General features: G+C 47.1%; 1 protein-coding gene and 1 pseudogene across 3 annotated transcripts in view; both read right to left on the bottom strand.

The window, feature by feature from the left end:
• Hspa12a (heat shock protein family A (Hsp70) member 12A) overlaps positions 1–21,659 on the bottom strand; it is a 170,848-nt gene that overhangs the window by 80,792 nt on the left and 68,397 nt on the right. The window contains exon 1 of one of the 3 annotated variants that reach the window (XM_023709005.1): positions 13,993–14,007. The exons of the other annotated variants lie outside the window; for them this stretch is intronic. The gene's annotated coding sequence lies outside the window, so the exon portion shown is untranslated. Of the gene's footprint in view, positions 1–13,992; positions 14,008–21,659 lie in introns of those variants that run through there. 3 annotated transcript variants of the gene reach the window in all.
• LOC111815054 lies at positions 6,392–6,487 on the bottom strand (annotated as a pseudogene).

The raw sequence follows: 21,659 nt of genomic DNA, 5'->3' as shown, positions 1-21,659 counted from the left end.
AGTGGTTAGGATAGATATATAGTTGCATTCTCTTAATGAATAGAATGATTTGTTCTAATGGTGTTTGTAAATAGGATCACAAGTCCGCATCTTGTACAGCGATTAACCACTAAGAAGAATATATGCAGTGTATCATTTGTTGAAACTGTACTTCCGATTTGATTTGAAACTGTCTCATTGCTATCTGTTTATCAATAAAACTTTGAAAAAAAAAGACAATAAGGGGGCTTTTGTCTTGTCCAAGCTTCCTTTAAGGCTTTATCATTGCTTTTGTGCCTCCCTCTCTTCCTAAATTTTGTCCAGAAATCAAAGCCGTTCTCAAAACAAACTAGCCACTGTGCGCTTGAAGTCAGCCGCAAACAAGCTCCCGCGAATCCTTGTGATCAGCGCCAGCACGGGGGTCACGCTAGGGGCTGCTGAGGGCTGGGCCAAGGAATTTCCCATTTGAACATGAAATGTCAGTCCCCACAAAGGACCTTCTGAGGCTCCAAGAGTGAGCTCAGCACAGCTGCCCTTCCCGAGCGAGCGTGCTTGCTGGAAGGCCTGCGCACGCACCCTCAGGCCCCACCCACGGAGGCCAGGCCCACTCAGCTCTCAGCCTGGTCTCGAACTGCATTCTCTGATAAATGCTCCAACTTGCTGGCCATTTCAAGGGGTTCACAGGTCCAGTGGTGGGAGTTCACTTGACCATTCACGGATTTGTATGCTAGAAGCAGCACATGCTTGGGACCTATTATGTCCCAGGCCTTGAGGATAAATGCGAGGGCAAGAAAACAGGGTCCCTTCCCGGAAGGAGATTGGAGTCTCCAGGGAGAGACAAAAACCAAGAAAATACAGCTTCGGAGGGATCAAGGTTGGGCTAGTGCAGAGGGAAAGCTGCGCCAGTAGCAAAAGCTAACGCCTCCTGCGCCCTGACAAGGTGTTAGGACCTCTCCACAGAGCAGGTAACTCATGTAGATCAGGCTTAATCTCACAGTGACCCTCGGGATGGGTCAGAGTGCTGCTCTCACGGTACAGACGAGGACACTGAGCTCGGAAATGTTCAGTACCTTCTTCAAGATTGGTAGCCAAGTCTGGGGCGCTGACCAACATCGTCCACTCCAGTGCTCAGAGTGGGAACCGGGGAGCCTCTGTTACAGTAAGGCCTGGGGGGAAGGGAGCCCACAAGTGGGAGGAGACCCTTCAAGACTCTTGGATTTTCCATATGATATGACCTGGATATGGTTTGCCCCTCCAAAAAACTCAGTGTTGAAATGTGATCTCTATCTTGAGGTATGAAGAAGACAGAAACCATCTGTGGTGCTTAGAGGCAGGGCCTTGGGGAGGTGAGTGCTACTAGGCAATAGGCAAGGTCATGGCACGGGCCCTGGGAGTGAATCCTGCCAGCTTTCTAAGAAGAACGCAGCCAAAACGCAGACATTACCTGCCTGTATGTTACCAGAGGACGCCCCTGCACCACCTCAAAACTTTGCCAGCAAGCAGGCCATTCCCTGATATGACCCCTGCCTCTCTCTCTCTCTCTCTCTGTGTGTGTCTCTGTCTCTCTCTCGTCTCTGTCTCTGTCTCTCTGTCTGTCTCTCTGTGTCTGTCTGTCTGTCTGTCTGTCTGTCTGTCTGTCTGTCTTTTTGAGATAGGGTCTTGTTATGCAGTTCAGGCTGGCCTTGAGCTCACTTTACAGTCCAGGCTGGTCTCAAACTTGCAATAACCATGCTGCCTCAGTCTCACTCCCAAGTTCTGGGATTACAAGTCTGCACCTCATGCTCAACATTCTCTTTTCTTAATAATGTACTCAGCCTGTGATGCTGCCCTATTAGCAACAGAGAAAGACTAAACATGGAAGTCAGCACGCTGGTGTCCTAGATCATACCTGAATCCCACGAGCAGGTTAACACCGCAACTCACCAGATAGAAGCAGCCCTTGAATAGCTGGGTCCCCAAGGCCTACATGACAAGGCTGAGGATCAGGCCCCGGGCACTAGGAATTGCTCACCTAGGGCCACACGGAGGACACCTGTGTAGGCAGCTCTGCCCATCTCCCTGCTCTTCCTCCAGACCCCCCTTCCTTCACAGGAAAGATGGCAACATGCTAGCTTCATCAGGTAGGATGGAAGGGCGGCAGTTCAGGTCAGGGGTAAGAGTGCCTGCCTGGGCTTGATTTCTTGTTGCATAACCGAAGGCACAATGTACATGTCAGTTTTTCAGTCTATAAACTAGGGAAAGTAGCTATATTTACTTTATAGGGATGAATATAAAGATTATACCAGTTAGTATAAGTGCATGGAAAGTCGCAGCCACAGAGCAAGGGCCAATACATGTCACCTCCTACTGATTTTAGACCGAACTTGAGACAGGCTCATCTTTCATGAGGATGAATGAAATTGGGGCTCTTTCAGCAAGGAATAAGAAAGGATGGAGGCTGAGTGAGCTAGGGTGGCTTTGACAGCACTAATAGTTTGTTTTCAGGGTGAAAAGCATTTCCCGAGGCAGATATTTGTGGCTTACACCACCTCATAGTTCTTAGGCTACAGTAGCACTGGTTCCTGCTCCAAAGCATCACCTTTTCTCATGAGCAACCACCCATCTCCAGCTTTTCTCATGATTCTGTGAACTGCCCATGTCCTTCTAGCACTTTCTCTTAGTTTCAATATCCAGATCCTATCTCTATCGCTTGTAGCCAAAGAACTCACAGCAGCCCATCAGACTCAAGGGTGCTCGGAGCTGCAGGCCCACTCTGCTGGGCTGGTAGCAGCCTGGGGCAGGACACAGGAGAGCAGAACCTGGAGTCCAGAGTCCCAGTGTGGATTTTCAGCAATCATCTCACTGGATATGTGACCTTGAAGAACTCACTCAACAGCTCTGATCAATCATTCCCTGGGATCTCCTTATCCCCAGCAGGGACTGGCAGAAAGCACATCCAACACTAGAAATCTCACTGCAGTTACAGCTCCTAAAAATAAACCCCAACTCATAAGTCACTATCAACTTGCTCAGTGGAATTACCAAACTCTAGATCACATCACTGCATGCATCTGGGACACCCCAAAGTTAGGACTTTTCTCTGCACACCTGAGGCCACTTCTGGTGGCTCTGCTGCTGTGATCACGCCACAGAAGGAATATATTAAATTATACCATAAATGCTACGGGTACCGCTTGGATTACCATGAGAAAAAAAAGAAGGAAAATCAAGAGGCTCATGCATGTTCAAAGAAGGAAAAAAAAAGATTGGCTTAAAGGCTAAGCTCTACTACAACTAGTGCCATGTGGAGAAAAATACAAATGAAGAAGACTATCAAGATGCATAAAAAGAGAAACACCAAACACAAGAAAGATGAAAAGACTCCACAAGGAGCAGTACCTGCCTACCTGCTGGACAGAGAAGGACAGTCTCGAGCAAAAGTACTTTCTAACATGACTAAACAAAAATGAAAAGAAAAGGCAGGAAAATGGGAAGTTCCTCTGCCCCAAGTTCATGCCCAAGGAGAAGCAGAAGTATTAAAAATTATTCAAAGGGGCCAGCCAAATAGCTCAGCAGATTAAAGTGCCTGCAAGCAGATGCAGGGGCTGGGGCTTCGATCCCCAGGCCTGCCATGCCAGTCCCGCCACTAGGGCACACTGAGAAGGCAACTGAGACTGGGCATGGTGGCGCGCGCCTAGAATCTCAGCTCTTGGGAGGCTGTAAACAGACGGATCACTACGAGTCTGATCTAGTAGTGAGACCCTGAACACCCTATAGACCTTTCCCTAAAAAATACAAAATAATAATAATAATAATAATAATAATAATAATTTAAAAATAAAATAAAATAAAAGTCACTCAAACTGGAAAGAGAAAAAAGAAGGCATGGAAGAGGATGGTTACTAAAGTCTGCTTTGTTGGAGATGGCTTTACAAAAAAACCACCTAAATATGAAAGATTCATTAGGCTAAAGGGCTTACACTTTAAGAAGGCCCATGTAGCACAACCTAAACTGAAAGCCACCTTTTGCCTGCCAATACTTGGTATGAAAAAGAATCCTTCATCACCACGGTATACAGCTTTGAGTGTTATTACCAAAGGAAGTGACTGAAGTCAGTGTGAGCGAGTTGGGCCTCGTGACACAAGGAGGCAAGGTTATTTTAGGGTAAATATGCCCGGACAACCAACAAACCTGAAAATGATGGACGCATCAATGCAGTCTTACTAGTTTGACAGATGTTCCATACAATAACTTCTTACATTTATTGAAGACTATAGATCAATCAGGAAAACCGTAACTTGAATACTGCTGAACAACTCCCATGACTACATTCATCAAGAAAACTATTTATTAAACTGTAAAAACATTAAAAGGGCCCAGTCTTACAAAAAAATAAAAATAAATCACATCACCTCTGTACACTTGAGTTTTCTTATTTGAAACAAATATACTGACAGCATCACAGGGTTGTTTGAGTACACACTTAATCTGTGAAAGTATTTTCTAGTCGATCAGTGCTACAAAATGCAAGAAATTAACAGCCTCGGTATCTGCTGCAAACAGTGGCTTACTTATTCACATAATAATTGTGTAAATGATATTAAATGATAAATGTGTGCAGTCTTCTCTCTTCCTGCTCCTAAAAGGATGCTCATGTGTCATGCTTCGTGCTTGACTTCCATGATATTAGTGGAGACAAGGTAGAAAGCACACGCAAGCATGCTGTTGTGGTTCAGATGTAGAACAAGCAGAGGTGGGGCTTTCGGAAGCTGACTGGATCAAGGGCTTGCTGTACTCGTCTGTGGATTAATCCTATTGAGGTCATCTCTAAACGTGCTATTAGGCATTGGGCCGCTGGGCGTCTGACCTGGAAAGGTCTGACTACCTCCGCGGGTCTCCACTTTCTCTCTGCTCCCTGACTGCTAGGACATATGCAACGTTTCTCCACCAGATCCCTACACCACATCATTTCTGTGCTGGAGCCTGCCCACCATGGACTGAGACTACTGAAACTGTGAGCCTCTTTTAAGTGGTGGGTGTCAGGTATCTTATTCCAGCAAGAAAAATGTAACTAAAATACATGTACAATCAGAAAAGCCGGGGGCTGGTGGCTATACATGAGAAAAGGAATGGTAGCTCTTATGGGTGAAAATTTTAAATTAACAAATGTTTAAAAACAATCAAAAAAGCAATGGTGAGAAGCAAAGAAGAACAACACTTAAGAAAATCTGCAAATTTCAGAAGAGAAATGTTGCAGAGCGCTACATGAATATAAGCTAGAAGGATGGGCCAGAATAAGAAACAAAGGACTTTTGTGAAATTTTACTGGATAGTCACCCTTGGTATTTTCTTGAGAAACTACAGAAAAGTTAATCTGCTCTCAACTATTTTGGGATGTACTGATGCTTATTGAATGCAACATTGTGCTAAACTGGCTTGAACCGCAGCCAGGATTTTTATGGGTTATATACAAATATTCACTGAGCTCCTCCTACAGGCTAGGCACTGTGCTAGACTCTGAATACCCACAGCCCGTTCAACTGTGAGCTCAACTTGAGTCCAGGTAGCTGGTGGGGTAGAGGAAGCACCTCGGCCTCCTTCACCACCTCACTGTCCCATCCTGAAGGCTGCCAGGCCCTCTTCGGGTACTCACGTTCACATCCTTGGATCAGGCCCCAGATCTGTCTGTCAGTTGGTCTCCCTGGCACTAGTCCTAAACCCTCACCCCAACCCATTTTCTACACTGCTGCCAAAATGTTTCTTAATAAGATGCAAACTGAATCATGGCCTGTTCCTTTTCTGAATCTTGGACTTCCTGCTCAGCCCCTACTGGATGAGTCATAGGACCCATGCTCTTAGCATCTGGTTTGGCCTAACCCAGGACCTCTCCTCCTCACAGCCTCTGCATCTCAAAGGCCCACATTTTCATACATACTGCAAATCAACTCCTAACCACAGCCTCCTTTTCACCTTTAAAATTCCTCTTGTTCCTTCACACCTCGGCTGAACATCCCTGGTTCCCTGCAGGAAGCCTTCCCTGGGAATCATTGGCCCCTGCCCCTACCTTGGCCAGAGCTGATCCTCTCCTGTCTAGGTCCTTTCTCCCTTTCTGTTCAGCAGTGACTTCTGCATGTCTGTCTCCAACACTCACCTGCCATCGCAGAGACAGAAGCGGCATCACAGTCACCTCTAACACAGCTCCAGGCCTGTGCAGAAGCACAGAGAACGTGGTTGATGAGGACGGCTGTCAGGAGAGACAGATCCATCCTGTTGGAGGGAGGGGTACTTCCAACTCAGTATTTCATGTGAACTCACGTCTGGTGGAAACTTGCTACTTCTCAATGGACCTATTTGATTTTCCTATTTCATGGCACATGGGCACCAGGAGAAGAACAGTAACCTTGCAGCTAATATTTTATTTTATTTTATTTTTTAAATATGGAATGCTTTACGAATTTGCGTGTCATCCTTGCACAGGGGCCATGCTAATCATTCCAGTTTTAGTACATGTGTTGCCCAAGCAAGCACTTAGCTAATATTTTAAAATAAAATATTTTCCAATGACCCACCAGTAAAACATGATCATTTTCAAATAACAAAAAATAGCAACAGGGCCAACGAGATAGCTCAGTGGACTAAAGCACCTGCTTAGGCGAGCTTAGGCAAGCACAGGTACCATGGTTTGATCCTGGGTACCACATGCTGTGCCAGACCCACCCCCAGGGTGGGCTGAGCCAGTCCAAAAAAAAAAAAAAAAAAAAAAAGATAGCAACAAGGATCAGGGAGATAGCTCAGCAGCAGAAACGCCTGCATGGCAAGTGCAAGGACCCAAGTTCAATCCCCAGTACTGAAAAACCAAAAGTAACAAAAGTAAAGAAGAAACTAGAATCTCTGTGAAGATACCACCCACAGATACTAGTGTGGCGTCGGATAACAATCTCTGCAGACCTCTTTCCTATGCATATATTACACCTGCCTGTGCAGTGTGCTACGCTGCAGTCCCTCCATGCCATATGGCCTCAGCTTCTAAGAATTAGGTTAGAGCTGGCTACCTTCTACCAGGGGCCTTGGGCCCGGGCAAAGCCATAGATGGCCCAAGTCCCAAATTGGGGCCATCCGCAGGAAGACACAAAGGGGTCATTTTTCTTTCTCTTTGTACAAAATGTGCTCCAGACCAGGAGTTTTTCTGGGTTAAGAGATTCAGCTCAGTAGGAAAAGGTCATCTGCAGTTTTCTAAGAAAGTCAGCTTATTTTTGTCCGAAATAACCATGAACTATGAAAGTCACTGGTTGGAAGCTAGGGAAACAGCAGGCTTTTGTGAAGAAAGCAAAAGCACTGGTAAGATCTCAGCACTGAGGGGACCCACTGAGTCACCAATGAGGCAATGGTAGGAACTGCCCAGCACCGGGCTGAGTCCCACAGGACCACCGGTGGGCCTCTGTCATGCTGAAGTCCTTTATAATTGACTTTGGGGAATGCCACCTAGTGCCCTATGGAAGCAATACCTGGATGTGAACGTATTCTTTGATCCAGCAGTCCCACATTCAGGAATCAATATACCAATATGAATGAGAATGCAAAAGGTTGTTATCACACAATGATGTGTAACTACAAAACATTGGAACCACACAAATGGTTACTCAGAGATAAGCTGAACACAAGCTATGGTACATCCATTCAACAAAACCCTGTGTATCCACAGGAATGAGTGAAGAAAACTCCTATGAACTGATGTGGGAGATTTTCCTGGATATGTAATATTATATAAAGAAGCGAAGTACAAAAGAAGACACAGAGTGTAGTCTACATTTGGTCACCCTACCTGGAAGGAATGCGTTTGCTGGCTTGGAGAGGAGCCAAAATACATTCCCGGGTGACATGACTACCCTCAGTCCTCCCAAGCTTCTTGGGATGTGCTATCAGGCCTCTCAGCACATGGTCTATAAGAGAGGAAGGAACAAGTCTGCCCCAGCCCCCGGGCCCTCCCCTGACTGCCTGAGTCTCTTCTTGAGGGTATTCAGAAGAAAGCCCTTTGCTCCCTTAGTGGTTTAAATGCCTAGAAATGACATAAAAAATTAACACAGATTGTCATTTCCTCCCCACCATTCAGCCAACTTGGCCTGGCTCATGGGAGTCCCATTCTTTTAATCATGTTTCTACTCAAAACCACTCTTGCTAGATGCAAGAAACACAGCTCACATATGTTTGGTTTAAAACGTCTCTCATCTGTTCTGGCCTCAAAATTTAATAAGCTACTGGTTTTGTAGACAGACTTCCTTTAAATGAAATGCCAGGGATTTACAAAGAAAAAGCTAACACTGACACACACACACAGGACCCCTGGGAACTTCTGGGTGTGTCTACCAGTCATCCCCAGAAAGATCCATCAGGCTGACAGTCTGCTGAGGGCATGGAAGGCAGAGGGCTGCAGCCCTCCTGGCGCCTGCTGTGTCTGCCCCTGCTCCTGACCCTAGATGAAAAGGTGGGGAATAAGGGCTGGAGGCCCTGTAAGAGAATGGAGGGGCATTTTCCCTCCAAGTCAATCAGCAGAGAGGAACACCATAGAGTACACTCATCAGACCTGCTAGAACCAGGCTGCCCTGCTCTGGCTGAGCACCTCCATGGCAGGACAGAGAGGAAACAACGTGCCTTCCTCGCTTCTCTGAGCTGCTGAATGAAGGGTCAGCCCCAAAGCTGGTGCAGCTCCCAGCAGGCCAGGGCAGCCTAGATGGGCCACAGTGGTTGCAGCACTGCACCTGTCTGCAGAAACCTACGACGAGAGGAGAGGCTGCTAGTGAGCACGGCACCATTACCAGTGAGTTAGGTGACCATAGAGAAGCAAGTTGGGCTGGGAGATAGCTCAGTCGAATAAGTGCTTGCCTGGCAAGTGCAAGGGCCTGAGTTTAATCCCCGGTTCTACAAAAAACCGGTTGGCTCAGAAATCCCCGCCCATCAAGGGCTTTAACCTAAATCTCAGGCAGGAGACTGCCTCTGCCCGGCATGTGGCATCCCTGTCCCGGACCCCAGGCTGTTCCCTGCAGATCTTGCTCTTCCCCCAACCCTCCAGGCCTGGTTCCAGCTGGGGCTGATGAAGAACAGCCCAGCTATAGGTTCTTCCCCTCAGGCTTTGTAGGGGTCCCTCTTGGTTCGCAAGTCCTCAATCCTGCCTTCTTCCAAAAGAGAATAATTACCTCTTTTAAACTCTGGTATCCCCCAATCTCATAAAAGCAACCCATCAGAAAGGCCTGACAGTCCCTGAAAAGTTAAACATAAAATGAACCAGTAACCCTGCAGCTCCACTCCTACGTATGCATCCAAAGAACTGAAAACCTGAGATGGCCAAATAGCTCAGCGGATTAAAACACCTGCTTAGGCAGACCCAGGGGCTGGGAGTTCAATCCCCTGGCCTGCCATGCCAGTCCAGCCCCTGGAGCGCACTGACATGGCGGTGGTGACTGAGACAGGGCATGGTGGTACGTGCCAGTAATCCCAGCACTTGGGAGGCTGTAAACAGGAGGATCACCACAAGTCCGATCTATGCAGTGAGACCCTGTACACCCTGTCCTAAATACAAGAAAAAAAGAAAAAGGAAAAAAACCCTGAAAATTTGACTTTCACAATAATATGTAGTTCACGGCAGTGTTGCTTATACTAGCCCAAAGGTGCACACAGCCCAACGCCCACCACAGATAAATGGATAAATACAATGTGCTCTGTCCATACAAGACAATGCCACAGAGAAAGGAATAAAGATGTCATACGTGTTGCAACACAAAGAAATAAACCTTGAAAGTAGTACATCCTGTATGGTCCAATTTCTATTAAATGTCAAAGTGAGGCAAAGCCACAGAGCTAGGGGGTGGGGTGAGGAATTGGAGGGAAGAGACACCAACTTTTTCTTTGGGATGGGGGAAATATTTTCAGATTATACAGCGGTGATGGTTGTGGAGCAGAGTACACATACTGGAATCCCACCTAATTATACACTTGAATATGGCGAATTTTGTTATGTAAATTATGTTTCAGTATTTTGAAAAGCAGCTTGCTGGAGTCACCATGACTCGGAGCCCTGCACGGCTCCCCACTCCAGGGCAAGCATGAGCCACCTTTGAACCCATCGCTCTGCTTCCTCGGACTCCAGTGCTGCTCCACTGCCCTCTCTGTCCCTCAGGATACACGATCCTGCCTGCGTTGGCTGACCTGTGAGACTGCACTTGGCCATTCTGCCCAGCCCCACATGTTCCTGCTCTGTGGGAACAGACACGCAGGCCAGGCTTGGGGACATGGGTGACAACCAGCACCGAGCACCATGACATAAAAATCAGACTATTGGGGGGTGGTGAATGAAGGCAGGAGACAGGAAAAGGAATGTTGCGGGACTGTCTTGCTACAAGGTTGTGTATGGTTAGATTTCTGGACTTATGTGTAAATATAAGAATTATATAACTCTTTATGCCTATTTTTAAAATATATTTTAATTTTTTAAATGTTTTTTCTTTATATTCTGTAAGGACTTAAAATTTAACATATCAATACTTGATGAAAAATACCTATTCCATGTTATGCCTAAGATGTTTGATATTCAGACAGATAGTGAGGTTAAGCTTAACAGCCTAGGTTGTATGGTAATAACAATAAGCTTCTCTTCTGGAGGGTTAACAACCTAAGTTTGCAGACCAAAATTAGAGAAAAAGGAGGGCTGCCAGGAAAGCCAACATTTTGGCCCTAGCCTTCCAGGGTCAATTAAGGCTCAGGACAAATGAGAACTTGTACTGTAACATCATGTAACTCAATAGTGTCCCAAATTTTCTGATCAAGGAGATTATGGGGCCAAAGAGGAAAGTGAGCAATGATGTAGAGTGTGCCTAAGGAGAGTCACATGGAGAGAAAACATTCTCTCAGGCTTTCACAGAGAGCACACTGGTCAAGCAATGGCTGTGGCTCATCCACATAACTGACACTGACAAAGGTTCTACAATCTGAGGTACAGGATCTCAGGATAAACCCTGAGGGGATTTCACTGACCTTAACAGATCCAAAAGCTACAACTTTTATTGCATAGGTCTTGCTTTATCTTGGTCTTAACCATCCAGCAGAAAAATATAAAAATGAAGTATAAGGAGTAAAGTCATGGTGTTATGTTGAGCTGTAGGGGACTCAGGTCAACAATTCCTGACATTGCCAGTCAGGCGGAAGACCCAATACTATTATGGGCTACCAGACTCTTTTAGAATATTTTGCTGAGTTTACACACCTATAATATTCTTTTTTTTTTTAGAACCAGGGATTGAACTCAGGCCCTTGCGCTTGCCAGGGAAGCACTTATTCCACTGAGCCATCTCCCCAGCCCCCACACCACACCTATAATATTCAAATGACAGAACTAAACAAAAAAGGGGATACAGATGAATGTCCATTTCGTATCTGTGTATTCAAAATGGTTAGGATAGATATATAGTTACATTCTCTTAATGAATAGAGGGATTTGTTCTACTAGTGTTTGTAAATAAGATATCACGTCTGCATCTTGTACAGCAATTAATCACTAAGAAGAGAGTATGCTATGTGTTAATTATTGGAACTGTCCTACCAATTTGATTTGAAACTGTCTCATTGCTGTTTGTTTCTCAATAAAATTATGGAAAAAAAATAAAAATAAAAATCAGACTATCAAGTCCTCTGCCCTTGAGAATCCCTTTGCCTGGTTACTACCAGGTCTCCTCACTGAGCACTGGTCATCGCCTCCCCATGATTTGGCCACCAACCTTCCTAAATAGCCCCTCTTAGCAATCAAACAAACCTAAGGAATGGCATCCCTGGGCACAGGCTTGGGATTCTCTCCCAGCAGCCACGTGGAGGGCTGGTTGGGCCTCTAGCATAGATTACCAGAGTCTTCCATTGCCAGAGCTGGGGCTGGGATAACCAAAGCACTGGGAACTTGTCCACAGGAACTGTGTCATCCTGTCTGCCACTACTTTTACCTTGAAGGATACTGTCATCAAGGTCGCCCAGCTGCCTCCCCTACCACTGCCACCCTAACCCTGGACATTTGCTCAGCCCAGGACAGCTATGCTATCAATTTTCCCATCCTAACAGCAGATCTTGGAGCTGTACAGAGAGAATCATGGCTCAGAAACATGCTAATTAGGTTTAGGCAATAGAGCTCAATAAATTACAGCAAAATGGCTATTGATTCAGTTATCAACTCCCCTGGAGATGCACAAAACAGCTCCAAAGATGATGGCAGGAGAATAAGCGCCTCACACACCATTTATTCTCTAAAGCTTTGATCCTCACAATAATTTGCTTTTTAAAGAAAGTGCACCACCCCCTGGGGCATGCTGAGACAGCAATTGAGACTGGGCATAGTGTTGCACACCTGTAATCCCAGCTCTAGGGAGGCTGAACATGGGCAGATCACTGCGAGTCTGATCTACATAGTGAGACCCTGTACTAAAATAGAGGAAGGGGCGAGGGGAGAGGGGAGAGGAGAGACAGGAGAGGGGAGATGGGAGAGGGGAGACGGGAGAGGGGAGACGGGAGACGGGAGACGGGAGAAAGAAAGAAAGAAAGAGGGGCTGGAGAGATGGCTCAGTGGTCTAAAGCACCAACTTGAAACAAGCTTGGCAAAGCACAGGGACCGCGGTTCGATCCCCAGCACCACATGCCAGCCAGACCCGCCCCCTGGTGGGCTGAGCTGGCCACACACACACAATAAATAAATGTAATAAATAAAAATAAATAAATATAAAAAAAAAAAAGAAAGAAAATGTGAAGAAATGTAGACCTCGGTTTCTTATGTTTAAAATTCTGAGCACCTTCCATTTCAAGTATTCTCAATAGGGCATCAGCTCTCTGGGAGAAAGCTCAAGCAGCTGGTGGCCACAGAGCGCCGAGGTCACTCAAGGTGGAGCCAAGCTCAAGCCCCCCGCCTGTCCCACTCAGGGTGAAGTGCAAAAGCCCAGGAGCCGGCACACTAATCAGAAGAATCCTGAGGAAGGACACAGTGCGATCCCTATGCTGTGCCGAGAAGACCCAGGCTGAGAGAGGTTGGTGACTTGGTGCGGTCACCCAGCGGCAATAAACAGAGCAGGGACACCCAATTCTCACTGAACTACCAAGACTTTGCCCCTGCGGCCCCCTGTGAGTGCTACTGATGGTGTGCACAGCTAGTCCTTGGAAGAAAGTCTTCCCGCAGTGCTACACCCCGCAGTGCTACGCCCAGGGCAGAAGGTGCAGACATGGGGCGTCCTGTCCAGAGGCTACCCCGCCCCGGTGTGCTTGTGATGCGACCAAATCAGAGGCTTGGATGACAGTCAGGTCACAGGTAGCTGTCACTGGCTAGGCCAATCAGATGCCCTCCTTGGGTCTGGAGCAGTGTGAGGGGGACAGAGAAGGGTGCACCTAGCGGTGGGACAGCAGGAAGCAGAGCCCTTGTGGCTGCAAGGTGTATGCATAGCAGGGTGTGAGGCACAGAAGAAGCTGGTAACAGAGCGGCAGAGATCTCACAGAGGTCCCACCGTCCTAGGGGCCTACCTGGCTGTGGGGTATCCCAGACAATCCGCCCCGCTTCACCCCCTCCCACCTCCCCTGGCTCTTCCATTCCCTCCCAGAGTACTAAGAGCAGTCTTCTGTTTTGGGGGGAGAAGGAGCCCAGACTCCTCTCCCTTGGCTAAAACACAAAAACCTCCACACATGAAAGCCTGCCCTGAGGCGCCTTGAGGCACCTCCCTCTCCCGGGGAGGTGTGAATAGGCAGAAGCCCTGCTTTCCACCAGGGCTCTTCTGTACTCAGAAGAGGGGCAGTGGGAAGTCGGGTTGGAGTGGGCCTTCCCGTTCCCAGCAGTGTTCCACAGGCTGGTTTGCAAGTCCCAGGCGGCTCCTCAGAGGGAGGGGAGCAAGGCCACCTGGCGAAGTTGCTGACAGAGGCTACTACCAGCTCGGAAGAACCAAGAGAACTCCTATTTCCAAAATTCAAGGCCCCACCCATTTTGCCCTCCCCTCCCCCCAGCCTGCATGGATCACCCCACTCACCACCAGAAACAGAGACCCAGGCACAGAAGAAATAAGACAAGGCAAGCAGTGCCGGGAGAGATCGAGCAGGGACACAAGGAAGGGCTGAAGCCCCACGAGATATCAGAGACTGAGGCCAAAACCAGAAAGTCAGGAAGCAGCCTAGCACTGAGGTCTGAGGTCAGAGACTGGCCAGTGGAGATGAAACTCCTGGGAGCTGACAAGGAAGAGGAGCAAATAAAATATTTTAAGCTGTCCAAGAGGGCAAGCCTGGGGCTGAATCACTTCCAGAGCATTCACAGAGAGGCCCCCAGAGGACTGTTCGGAAGGAGTACATCCTGCCCTGGGGAATCTCAGCTGCCAGCATGCTTAATAGGGGTCCAGAGCCTAGAGCCAGAGGGAAATAAGGGGGCCCCAGGGACCCTAAGACTCTAGAAACAAAGAGCCGAGAGGAGTGGCTGTCCCACCAGGTCAAGTCCAGTCTGGGTAGGCTGCCCCAGGGACCGTAGGTGCTCTTACCCAGGGCCACGCCAAGACAGTCCACACCACAGTGCTCATGTTTCACATTTGTAAGCAAAACTATAATTTGGAAAACTGGTGACTGATGAAGTGAGTCAGGAACAAGCATCAGGAGGGCAGCGGGAGCTGCCTCCCTTAACTGCACTCGAGTGGGTACCAGGCCAGTTCCTAAAGGGAGAGCACAAGGCATGGTGGTAAAAGAATGGAAGACTTAAAACAGGTAGATCTTGCCTATGACTCTACCACTGGTGAGCTGAGTAACCTCAAGCAGCTGCCTTACCTTCTCTGATCTTGTTTGTTTTTGTTTTTTTGATAGAGTCTTGCTACATAGTCCACACTGGCCTTGAACTCACTATGTAGCCTAGGCTGCCTTTGAACTGTTGGCAATCTTCCTGCCTCAGGCTCCCCAGCTTTCGGATGCAGGCATGCACCACCAGGCCCCCCTCCCTCTCTGATCTTGAGCACCATTAACAGTGACATAGGTATGCAGATGAACAACAGCTGCTAGAGAGCATAGTGTGAAGCTCTAGAAGACACTGGTCAGAGACCTAGCTCAGTGTTCTCAACGTGGGCCCCTGGAGCAATAATGTAGACATCATTTGGCAACATAATAGAAATGCAGGGCCGGGGAGATAGCTCAGTAGAATAAGTGCTTGCCTGGCAAGTGCAAGGTCCTGAGTTCACTCCCCGGTACCGCCAGATAAGAAAGAAAAGAAAAAAAAAGGAAAGAAAGAAAGAAAGACACAGATCCACTGAACAGAAACTCTGGTTAAGTTCCAGCACTATACTTCATGCCCCTCCACCTATGTCCGTGAGTCCCTGGGAAAGAGAAATGACAATGGCACCCTTCATGTTTTTCTAGAAGAAAAGAGACCTTTCCACTTCTTTGAAGGTGCAGCTCTGCCCGAGAATGTGCCCTCTGAAAAGGAGTTTGCAGTCCAGATATTTCTGTTAAGGGGAAGCACGACCGAGGGCCATATGGATTTTCTGTGCTTTCTAAGCCCATACTACAATGCACCCCAGGTGAGACCATGCTACACCACCCCCCAGGTGCAGCATCTAAGAAGTCCCTCCTCTGAATCCTGTACTGTCTTATCTTTTTCTTTGCCACTAAGACAAATACCCATCCCTACAGTTTAAGACAGGGAAGGTTTATGTAGAGGTTTCTTTCCATGGTCAGCTGGCTCCCAAGTCAAAATAGCATGGCAGATGGACACAGTGGAAGAAAGGGTGCTCTCATCATGTAGTCAGGAAACAGGGAAGCAAAAAGCCAGGAAGACACAACACCTCTCCAGGTCACGCCACCGCTGACCCACCTCTTCCAGCCAGACCCCACCTCCTAACAGCTAGTCAGCTCTATGGACTCAAGCACCTCCCAACATCCCACCTATAAGCACATGAGGTCTCTGTGGGAACATTCTTGATCTAGGCCATAATAGTGCCCTCCTGCCACCCCCCAAAGTCATAGACCTCTATTTATGCAAAATACATTTTAAAAAAGATACATTTAGTCCATCTCTAAGAGTTGCCACAGCTCTAACAATTCCAGCATTGCTGGAAGGTCCAAATCCAAACTCTTCTCTGAGACTCAGGGAAAATGCTGAGCTCTGAGCACCTGAAAAAAGAAAAAATAAAGTCACAGCTGACATACAATGGCACTCAGTAAACATTCCTATTCCAAAGGGGAGGAATAGGGAGATGGAAAGGAATAGGACCAAAGCAAGACTGAAATACAGCAGGGCAAACATTAAGTCCTATATCTCTGTGTCTAGCACCCAGGGCAAGACATGAACTCCAATGGGCTTAGGTCGCCTACCCTGTACCAGTGTCATCTGCAACCTCATGGCTTCTCTCTTGAGCTGGTTTTGCCCACCTCCTCTGGATTTCCTTAATAGATAACTCTACATTCCTGACTTCTCCAACTTGTGGGGATCTCTCTTGTACTTTCAGCTTCACTCTTGCACCTTTACACATTGCCCTCTTGAGGGAACACTTCCTGGCCTCTTAGGCCTTCATCTAAAATCTGGGTGGAAGCCTTTCTAATCCCACAACTATTCACTTCTCTATGCCTGTCAAAACAAGTACAATAGGATGATGCCAAGATCCGATGGAAGTGTGAGCAGTTGGGGGGCCTCCTTGGATCATGGCTACAGAGATCTCTGAGTGTCTATATGGCTGAGCACTGTGAATCAAATCCTGAAAAAACAATGTCCTGGAATCCCTTGGGAGCAGGGTATCCTGGGGTTCTCTTTTCAAAGCAGTCTTTTATTATGGATTCTTGAGTCTTCAATGGGGAGGCAGTTGCTGATTCCTGGGATGCCCTTAAGGCACCCTTCCTTTTGTCCTGATGCAAAGTATGTGACTTCTTTTATGCCTATCTTTCCAGTAGCCAAGCTCTTCTCTATCAAAACTTCATAGGCCCCAATTTTATGTGGGTTCCCTTTTTGACCATCAACAAAATTATCCATTTTTCAGCTTGGCTTTTTGCTTTTGCTTCTCATAGTAGATATGGATAACATCATTTGGCAATACTTCAACATTGAGCTGCCTTCAAATTTCTTTACAGATTAATTAGTTCACTGACCTTAATCTCAATCTCCCACAAGGAGGCAAGAAAAATGAAGATAAATTTTCTATCAGAGCATAACACACATGATCTTGAGTCCAAGTGCCAATGGAGCCCTTTATCCCAACTGAAATCTCCTGAGTCGGGTCTTTACCTTACACACTTTTATGAGTAACCTAATCTTCTGCACTCTGACTAGAATCTCTTATCAAACTCTGTTTACAGCACTCCATCGCTCATCTAGCTGGCATCTCCAAACCTTTCTACATTCTTCCCACAAGCATATGGTCAGGCACAATTACAGCAATAGTACCATTCCTAGTATCAAGATCTGCCTCAGTTACTTTCCTTCCTCACTGGATCAAAGACCTAACACTAAGAACTTCAAGGAGATTCATTTGGGATCACTTTTCTTGAGGTCTCAGACCATTCTCAACTGACTCCAAAGCAGAAACGGCATGGCAGAGGGGCAAAGCGCAGAAAAGCTGTTCATGTAAATGGTGACTAGAAAGCAGAGAGAGAGAAGCTAGGAGCCAGGAAAGGCAAAATATGCCTTTCCAGATCATGATCCCAATGCTCTGCCTCCTCTAGCCAGACTCCACCTCTTTATAGCATGTCAGCTGTATTGCTCCCATGACTCAATCGCCTTCCAAGAGCTCTGTCTATGCACGTGTGAGAACACTGCGATAGATTCTTTATCTAACTTATACACACGCCTTGCCCCAGCAACTGCTGCCGTGTCACCAAGCAAACCATAGGAGCCTGGAGGTCCCTTCCTCCAGTCCCCTGCTTCTGTGGGTCCCACTCTCCTGCCTCACAGCCTCCAGATGACACTTCCTGTTGGCAGCACTGACCAAGCTTCTGAGGTCTAGCTGCTGCCCTGTTATCTCTCTCCTTCAGCTACAGAGAAGCTAGATGAGCCCAGCCAGCGATCCACGATAGCACTTCCAGGCCCCTCCCACCTGACACAGCCCATGTGAGGCGGCACTTATTCTCACCCACCCACCCACCACTCCTGCGAATAACGCTGCTTCAAGCTTTTCACAGTTGTGATATTGTAGCCAGTGAGGTTTATCCAAGGCACAATCATTGCTAACTAAAATTTTTTTCCCAATCAAGCTGCTTCTTCAGGTGATTCTAGCACTGCTTGCTCCATATACCTCCCAAAAACCCCTAGTGCAGATGCTTCCAAAGAGCCACTTTAAAAACTAATAATGGTAATTACTCCCATTGGCCAAGAAAAGTCCAGAAGACCAAAGGAGTGGACAAACTTTGGGGCACAGAACTAAGATGGAGATTTGAAACCCTTCTCCTGTTATGTGGTAAGAATGTCTGAGTCCTTTATATCAATTATGCCCATAATTCGCAAGTCCACCAAGGGAAATTATGACCCATTTTACAGGTAGTTGAACTGGGACTTGGGAAGGGGAAATCCTAAGGTCACATAACCAGTGAAAACCTGGAAGTTAAACTCTGGCTCCTCTGGCTTCAAATCCAACTCTCTGTCATCCTATGCTGTCTCTTCTACAGAGCCCTGGGGAGGAAGCAAGGGTCAGCAAATGGAAGATTGAGGAGAGAATCTCTACAGCTGGTAAGAGCCAGTATATTTTCTATAAACAAGAGTCCAGAGGACCACAAGAGTTGGGGATACTCAGCACAGAAGATGGAGATCTATAAACCAACCTACACAGAACGTTTGAAGGAAGACATGTATCTTAATGGTAATGTGTATTAACCTAAATCATATAACCTTTATATTACCAAACTTGAAGGTTCTTATATGGAAGTTTTTCTATTTTGTCTTAGGGTTTTTGGTACCAGGTATTGAACATCGGACCTTGTGCTTCCCAGGCAGGCACTTAGACCACTGAGCTATCTCCCCAGAAGATGGAGATCTGGCCCACTTTTCTAACCCCTCACTGAATGAACAGTCTGATGTGACCCTGAAGACCTGTCCATGCCATCCATGCCAGTGGCTTCCCCGAAGGACAAGCCCTTGTGCTTGGCCCATGGCTCCTGGGGCAGCATGGCTGTGCCTTCCTCTGCAGTTTCCACATGATGAGAGTAGAGCCAGTCTGGGGCAGACCTCCTATGCGCTGACAGCATCAATGCCTGGGGACAACTGCATAATGTAAAGGACATTCATGTGGCCTCAAGGGGTGGTGGTAGAGGAGTGACTTCAGGTCCTCTCTCACCTCCAGTTGGTGACTCATTTCACCCACACGTGGCCCACTGCATGGACCACAACCCCAGCCTTCAAGTGTCCTCTAGAGCCCAAGACAAATATCATTGTTCCTGGTTCCCAGGTCCCTGAGTGCAGCAGCCACCTTGCCAGCTCCTGTCACATTTGTGGCCCTCTCCTGAGTCTTTGTGGAGCCCAAGCAGGCCCAACAAGTGGGCACCTGGGTATTCCACCTCAGACTCATACACTTGGACACCTCCCTGGGCCTCAGGCTTCTCTCTGAATGGAAGTGGAGTCAGCGTCCCATCTGCCCGCCACATCCCTGCAAATCTCTCCCTCTGCCCTCACTCCCCCAATAGCCTTCCTTTCACCACAATTTGAGTCATTCTTATTTATGGCTTATGGCAAAACCCCACACTCACAGTTGTCCCACATGGCTATACATATTTAGAGGGAATCTTTGGAATTTTTTTTATCTGTTTGTTTATCCATTAACAAATCCAGCCTTCGGGACTATTGTTTTGCCAAAGGCACAAGGCAAAATAAAAAGTCTAATTTGATTGTCAAAGCAGAGTAATGAATTTATTATGATTCTAGCAGAAACCTACTCATTTCCTGAAGTACTTACGCCATTGATTCAATGGATGCCATACAGCATCAAAACGCCAAGACAATTAAAAATACGTGCATTTTATTTTTTAAAATTATTACCTCCATAAACAATGTTCAAATTCTTAAAACTGGTACAGCATGGACTTAATGTGATCTTATTTGGTGAGAGGTATAAGTGCCACTTAAGAATTATTACTTTTGTGTCCACAGCTCTAAGCATGATAACTTAGGGATGCAAAGCACACAAATTGATTAATGGGTATACAGTGCTGGAACCTGGACCAAGTTCAAGAACGGGAAATAATGACAACTTGGACGCAGTTCAAGTTTGCTTTTAATTTGATTTATTCCTGAAGCACCAAAGAAGCCATACAAAGGAGAAATAGGAACTAAGAAGTCCCTGGGTGCGGTGGGCTCCACCACACTGCTCTCTGACCCCGGAGTGGTGAGTGACACCAGCCAGCCTGGAGAGGCCCCAGGATGGAGACTTGCCCCTTGTGTCCCCCGGCCTCGTCACTACCTTAGTGCTGCCCTCTTGCAGCGTGGCCATGGGCGCCTCCCCACATCTGACGCTACCGAGCCCTCTCCCATTCTTCCCTCTCGGGAACATTTAGGGGCAGCTCAGGGATAAGCAGCCATGTGGGCCACGATAGAGATAATCTAAGGCAGGAAAGAAATAATTTAAATAGTATATTTTAGAGTAATCATTGTCTGTTTCCTGACAACGGCTGCATTTACCAAACAGTAGGGGTCTTCGAGTAGACAGAGCCCCAGCGCAGCTGTCGGCCCAATCTACTGCCTCCACCTCACGCCCAGTTTCAAGAGGCCCCACAGCCAGGGCTTCTGCCTGCCCAAATGGGACAGGGATGTTAGCACTGGACGGGGCACACCCAGAAGTGTGCTGGTGGACATTTAACAACCGGATGTCTGATTTCTGTACAACATCTGAAGATTTTTTCAAGATTCCCATCATGCCAATTTTAAACTGCCAAACATAATGTCACCAAATGAACAGATGCAACACTTGATTCATGCTGCACAAAAACTACAGCAGTTGGGTGGGGAACTGGGCATTCCACCATCACTTGGCTACAATATATATAACCTTAGATGATAACATGAACTAAATTAATTAGTACTGAATTTCTGTTTCTACATTTAGTTTTAATAAAAATATATTCAATTGTAATACTCTAGGCTTTAATTTTTAATAATGGGTGCACTGAACAAGTGGCACCCAACATTGCTGAAAGTGAGCATTATCATCTTGTAGGAGCTACAGCAGGAGGATTCAGCGCGTCACTGGGTGTGGCTCAGTGGACCACAGCAGACAGGGCAAAGAAAGAGGGAGCGTGTCCTGCCTCTGAACACAGGATGCCACTTCCAAACAGTGCGACCTTTAATTACGCACACTTCTGTTGGGCGCTAGTAGGCTCCAACAGCTGCACGTGTTCCACGCAGTTCGTTCGCAAGGGGTGACTGGCATTAACTACTTGCACCGTAGCCTCAAGGTGGCGTTCTAACAGCAGGTCCTAAACAGGGAGCTCGGCGCAGAAGCCAGCTCCCCAAGGCATACTCAGTGTCCTTAAGATGTGAACTCAAAAGGAGATGCACTTGGCCTGGAGCTCTTTGTGTCCAGCCAACACACAAATGAGGGATTTTTCTTTCTTTCACATAATGCTTGTAACTCAAGCCTGGCTTTGTCAGAAAAGCCATGGAGGGGCTGGTGAGATGGCTCAGTGGTCTAAAGCACCTACTTAGAACAAGCTTGGCAGAGCACAGGGACCACGGTTCAATCCCCCAGCACCA

Source organism: Octodon degus, unplaced genomic scaffold (genome assembly GCF_000260255.1).
Source record: "Octodon degus isolate 3935 unplaced genomic scaffold, OctDeg1.0 scaffold00010, whole genome shotgun sequence".
Lineage (NCBI taxonomy): Eukaryota > Metazoa > Chordata > Mammalia > Rodentia > Octodontidae > Octodon > Octodon degus.
This window is presented reverse-complemented; position numbering and strand designations above follow the sequence as displayed.